This window comes from Hydractinia symbiolongicarpus, chromosome 5 (genome assembly GCF_029227915.1).
Source record: "Hydractinia symbiolongicarpus strain clone_291-10 chromosome 5, HSymV2.1, whole genome shotgun sequence".
Classification (NCBI taxonomy): domain Eukaryota; kingdom Metazoa; phylum Cnidaria; class Hydrozoa; order Anthoathecata; family Hydractiniidae; genus Hydractinia; species Hydractinia symbiolongicarpus.
In genome coordinates this window covers 9121991-9128926 of record NC_079879.1, presented here as the reverse complement: position 1 = coordinate 9128926, position 6936 = coordinate 9121991, and positions in this window count along the sequence as shown.

The following is a 6936-nucleotide window of genomic DNA, read 5'->3' as shown; positions in this document are numbered from 1 at the left end:
CTCTACCACTGAGTGGAAATCAATACGTAGGATGGGGTGCGAAGCGAAGAATACATGGAGTAATGCAGAATGATCTACTAGAAATTAAAAAAAAGGTTGCGAATCATTTCGCAAGTTGCAAGCAAAATTAAACTATCCAATACTTTGTCCCTAGCGCTTCTTGTTTAATTGGCGCTAACATCTTCCGAAATACATCAAAATTGAATATCATATAGAAGAACCCTGGGGACGAGGTAGGAAAATGAACGCTCTGCGGAACAATTCGTTGCTCAAAAACAGTTTTTTTGCGAATAGACTGCGCGAGTATTTGATGTGCGTGGGATATTCTTTTCAAAATGTGCGAGAAAATTAGATTACGCGAAACTAACAAAAACATATAACGCGTGTTAAAATTTTGTACCGCCTTTTCCCACAGAATGGTAAAAGTAAAGAGCGCAATACAAAATTACACTTTTAGCAGTATTCCGAAAGATATGTGATACATCGAGTTGTACTACCCGCAGAAGTTGGTCCTAACGTTAACGATTTCGTAAATGACCTCACAACAAAACAGTATTTTTTTCACGTAAAAATACCGGCAGTAGAAGCCACAGAATCTGCTGGAACGAATTTCGAAAATTCACGGGAAACAATTAAAACAAAAACAAACAAATCAAAACAGTTTTTTAACTTTATCAAGATTTATTAAATAGCTTCAAATTTGGGCAGAAAAACAATAACGGATTCGCCTTCTTTTCACCACACGCATTAGAAGATTACATCACTCACTGCCATTGTACACAATCTAAAAGAAAAAGAAAACATTTTCATATAGTGAAGCTTCCAGTGCCTTTAAGGGATGGCCAAGTCAATGGAATTGAAAGCACTGTTTTTCATCTTATAAATAATTAAGGCTAATTCGGAAAAGTATAAAAGAAAAAAACTAAACAATTTGGCAACTTTACTAATTTTATACGCAAAGTTCCAACCATACCAACAGTTTCCAAATCTGACAAAATAATTTTAGAAGTGTTTATTTTTTCAGAATTTGATTGATGCAAGGCCAAGGGAAATTAAATAAGTTTATTGTCCTAGACCCATTTAAAAACATATGCTTCTCATCATTCGGTTTTTTTCAACCAACATTAATGTAATCACCCAGAGGAAATTATAATGTCTCCTGTGTGTGTTTTAGAAGCTGAGTACACAAATACACAAATATTACAAGTGCTGAACTTGGGCAATCATATTTTGCAATCAGACCCTTTTAAAAACTCTGTGAACCATGTCAATTATTAAATTCAGCACTAATAGAAAAGCACCTTGGATAGGATTCTTTGTTGGGCGAATAAAATGACTGACAAATGGTTTATCGTGAATGAAATAGTAATTTTTACACAAATAATTTAAAAAATAATGAACTTTGTTATGTGGGTTGTTCTCAAACACACGTGGGCGGTGGACAAAAAACTGTTATGTAATTTCTCTTGGTCTATTATTCCTGAGAATATTCTAAAATAAGAGGGTGTCAATAAGCTGCAAAAGTTGCCCGAACTCGCCCTTATATATGTGATATAAGGGCGAGTTCGGGCAACTTTTCCAATTAAATTAGTGATTGTCTTCCAAAACCGCCCGCACTTTCCTGAACTTGCCTGGAGCATTTTCAAAATTCAATTCCTTGTAACATACCTTGTGGACGATAGTTGGAAAAAGATGCTTTAAGAGAAAGAAGTTAATAAAAATAAAAAGTTATTTACCAAGTAAATTTTATCAAAAACCATCAAAAACAGTTCTTTTAAGAACTTTACTACCACATAGTTTACTTTATGGTCTATGCAGGTTTTTTCGGGTGAATACTTCAATTTTTTTGCAAAACGCTAAACTTGCCCAAAAACGCCTGCACGTTATACGGCGTATGCAGCTTATCAGCACCCTTGTTCTAAAATTACAAGCAGTTTCGAAGGTGCCCACACCGTTTAGAGGACGTGGTGCGGCTTGGGCATCCTTGAAGTTCTGTTTAATGACAGTTTTAATGTTTTAATGTCGTTTTAAACCTTGTTCTCAGGGAGGGTGTACGGAAAACTAATTCCTATTGACAATTAAATTGCTGTTGGTTTGATAGCAAAAGTGGATATTTTTTTAATTACTGAAACAGGTTACTTATATAATAAATAAAAAATGATAAAAAACGGTTGGTCAGCTCACTCTAGCGCCCAGAGCTATTTGTTTTGTCTGCGCCCTAGCTACAGGTTTTCCTATATCTGGCTATCAGTTAGGTAGTAATACAGCTTCTCCATATGTATTCTACAAATTACTTTCAATTCTTTTATACAAAACTGAGCTCTAGCTAGCTAGCTACCTTTCGTGTGATTGAGCCTTACCTTGATTTGGATAAAACCAATTAAAATTGATAATATTGTATTCTTACATCCTCTTAGAAACAATAAAATAAAACACAGCTCGGCGCGTTATAATTGTACAAATTACTTCAATTTTTCTTTAGGAAAGGGTGCCTTACACAGGAGCTTTCCAATCCAACTAAAATCTCCAGAAAAAGCACAGCAACAAAAAAGCTTAAAATACACAAGTAAATTCGATTAGAAACAGGACTAGCAATAAATTTTTTCAAAAGAAGAAAACCGTTTTAATACTATTATGTTTCATTAAAATACAACTATAATAGTATTAGAAGCAAAATTGCAAAGTATTTAATTAATTATTTATACCATAATTAGCTATAATACAAAGAAATAAGGCATATTTTGGGTCTGTAAAATATACGTGTCTAAAATGCCGACTACCGTTTCTTGTTCACGGCATATTCCTCTTTGTGTGTTCAAGTTCGGCGGACGTATAATCCGGACCAAAAGACGGGGGGGGGTCAAAATCCGGGGGTGGGGGGGTACGAGCCGTACTTATTGCATTTTTTACTAAACTTATACTTTAACCCCTCGGTCCAAACTTATTTGTTTTATTAGAAAAAAAAATACCCTAGCTTTATGTGCAAAAATATCAGTCCTATTTCTTTACGCTGATTTTATATGATTTTTTTTCTATCGAAATTTTGAGAATCTCAATAATTCTCTTGGAATACCTCGCGTGTAGCAAACGTGCTCCACAATTTCGCTTCGCTCGCTTCGCTCGCAAAGCTCAATTGCTTCGCAAAAATGTGGGGATTTGCTTTTTTGGGTTGTAGTAAAAGCACTAATGTTTTCCAGTGCATGCGTGCATACTCAACCATACTCAACTTCTTCAAGAAACGGCGCTTTTGGCTGTCTGAGTGGGTGGGTGTTTTTCCAGTTGCAATTTCGTTTGTGGCATAGATGATATGGAGAAATGTTTAAAATTTCAATTTCACAAAACAATGAATTTTATCATCAATCCTTTCTGCTGCTTGCAATTTTAACACAAAGAGAGCCTTTACAGGACTTTGTGCAGGACTTGCAGAAATTTAACTTGCACCATATGAAAGGAGTGACCCCTTCTCTTGCCAAAATCAAACTAAAATTTGCGGAAAGTTAATTTTAAGGGTTTTTTAAATTGTTGCACATGCGCAAGGTAAAGAACTTTATTTTGTATATAGGTAGCTGCGCAGCAATGCGGCCAGATAATTTTAGTTTTTGATTTTTGAAGAGTCAATTGTAAAGTTTAGCCAATAAGGAGCATAATGGCCTGCCTCTGGTTCTCTTCCCATCTTTCTGAAACTATTATGATACCCTCCATAAGCCTTCTATAAAATTCCAGAAGTTAATTATAAATCACGACTGAAACAAGAAACAAAGCTCTAGCTTATTTACATAACCCTGTCCATGCATTCTCAGTAATGTTTAGTTCATATAATGGAAGTCTTTATTTTACCAAATAAATAATGCATACAGTACCATTTTCATCAATTGCTTTGGGTTCCAGAATAATAACACAAATTGATATTGAGTAGATATAACACATTCAGTATGCATAAACTATTTATGGTGCTTCCTTTATGCTTCGTCATAAGCACAAATATATACTGCATATCTTGAGCGTCAGGATATGCACAAATATGTAATGCATATCCAGAGCGTCGGATATGCATTATAGGCGTCTTCATGCCCTGAGCGTCAGGTGCATGAGACAGATGGGATGCATTGAGCTTCAGATGCATCAACATGTCCTGAGCGTCAGCCACATGCTAATGAGGCAGAAGCAATTTGTCTGGTTGTGTTGTGCTGTGTGCTCCCATAACAGTTGTGATGCAGTTGTCTTCAGTTGCATTGAACACGTCCATGATATTTCGATTCGATTTCATTGCACCACAATGATAAGTTGAATAATTATCTCACATACACCATTCATAGGTGTGTTGATGACATAAAATAAAGAAAAAATAGGTGAAAAAAATCGAAATATAAAAAGGGTGGAAGGGTGGGTAACTGTAAGCTGTAAGGTACACTTAAAGAACTTGTGCAGTGTGGGGTGTTGGGTCCTATATGCAACCATTAATAATCAAGACCTGGAGAGGGTCCAGTTCCTTTACAAGTGAGACTAATATTCCTGGCAACCTTTAAGATGAGAAACCACCCCCAATGTGCCAGGCTCTACATGACATCCTCAATGACTAAGGTAAACCTAATGTATACTAACCACAATGCTAAAGAACTGTACTTCTGTCACCACAATTAACATGAGCAAAACTTGCAGTTTAGCTCCATTTCTCATCTAACACGGTCTCCTCACTGTTTTGAAACAGCTCAAAAATTGGGATATCATCTAAAACCAATAAAACTTGGATTGGTTAGAATAACTTTGACAATGAAATTAAAGCCGGAACAACTATATAATAACATTAACCTAACTAAATTAACTTAATTTACCGTTGGATTGTTTATCGTCTAAATATAAAATAACAACTTTGCACTTAGTCCTCCCTATTAGAAAATATGGAACGTTACCTGTTATACCAATCAGTAACTTGTTGCAAACAACAAAAGAAATGTTTCTCGCATAAAAATATCTCCTTTGGTAAATTTTCTCTTATTATTCTAATTTCCAAGGGTTAGCCAAAGCCAAAAAAGAGTGGCAAAATTAAAATCTTTTGTTTACCTTTATTTGCATGATATCTTCGCTATATTGCAATTAAATCATATGATATGTACAAGCATGTAATATTTATCATTAATATTTCATTATATTTTACACGAAAAGTATAAATTTTATAAACGGGTAAATACCGTAAATGACAGATTAAGCAGCCGGTGCCCAATAAGCGCCCCTGTCAAATAAGTGCCCTGGGGTTAGAAAAATAATTTTAAGTAAGCGCCCTGCTCTAATAAGCGCCCCATCCTCCCCACTTATTTGGATCAGCACAAAAAGCAATGATTTTTATTATGACTATGAATTCCTCAAGATAGACAAAGAGAACGATGATAAAGATGAAAATAAAAATATTGATATTTCATAAAAGACAGATTCTTACTAATATTTTTTGTTTGTATTTCGACTTTTTATTCATAAAAGTTTGAGAATGAAGTTTGAAAAATTTGCTTTTTTAAAAAAAAAATTAATAAGTGCTAATTAATAAGTACTAATTAAACCGCCCCTGCCCAATAGTACAGAAAGTGACATAACACTTTTATTAGTAATTTTGACTTATGTAAGTTTTTTTATGGGAATTCTTTGGAGTAAACTTTTTTGGAGTAAACTTTTATAAGCATCGGTAACCTTTAAAATAAACGTGGGAAAGTGAAATAACTTTTTTTGATTTTGAAGCTCATTTAAAACTTTTAATGGTTACAATGCTTCATGCATTGCCCTAGCAGGCAACAAAACTACACTGCAGAAAAAAATTATTTTTCTCTGTTATATTTTTCATTTTTTGTGTGTATGATCGAAATGTAAAAAATTTTTGTGACTGATTTTGTCATTGGCAAATAATTGCAGAGACCAGCTTATCTTATTAAAAAATACATCAGCAATTAGCAATTATGTTGCCAAATTCTGAAGGCTGACACAAATTATTACAAAGTGACATAATGAAGTACGTGAATATCTTCTGTCTTAAAGCTTCAAAACAACCAAACATCTGTACATTTTAAGGCATCTAACCTATCATTCAACATTTCCTATTTACTTTTTTTTTTTTGTCTTAAGTTTAATTTCCAGGGGTGGCCGTTTCAAAGACTGGGTGGGTGGATATACTAAAAAATGGCCAAAATGGTGAAAACTTTGTCTTTAAGAATTGCACATAAGTCTTCGTATTTTTAGATAAAACATTGATGCTTTACTACAACAACATTTTTAATTTTTTAAAGGAATGTGGGATTTTTCAGCTCCCGTCATCAAGCCTCATATTTCAAATGTCCTGCGCATAACTTAAGCATAATGTCAGACATACTGAGGAATGTTTTTACAAACAAGTATTGGTGAACTTTTTTTTAGTAAAGTTTTTGAGAATACATACAGTTTGGTCAATAAATATATACCTTATTGGTATAAAATTTGACGCGTTTTAATTTTGGTGCACCCTACATCATCATCGCGATTTCGCGCGTACTAATTTTGGTACACATACCATATGTGCGTAATTATGGTATATATTTTGGTGCATGACAAGAAAGTTATAATTTTTGTTAGCACTATACCAATTCTTGATATTACCGAATTCAACAAATATGAAACATTTTTGCTAAATAAGAAGTAGAAGAAAAAAAATCGCGATTTCGCCCGTACTGATTTTGACTCATATAACATTTGCGCGTAATAATGGTATAAATTTTGGAGTATTTTTAGAATTTTACAAAATGATGGAATAAATTTAGCGACAGTTTCTCGTTTTTCAGAAAAACTAACTTTACTCAACGAATTATTAACCAACCAGAGAAAAACTGTACTGTAGAATTGAAAAATAAGTAAAAATTGCATTCGCTTCTCGGTAGAAAATAAAATTAGATTAGATAGTGCTAGTTATTAAGAAATTTG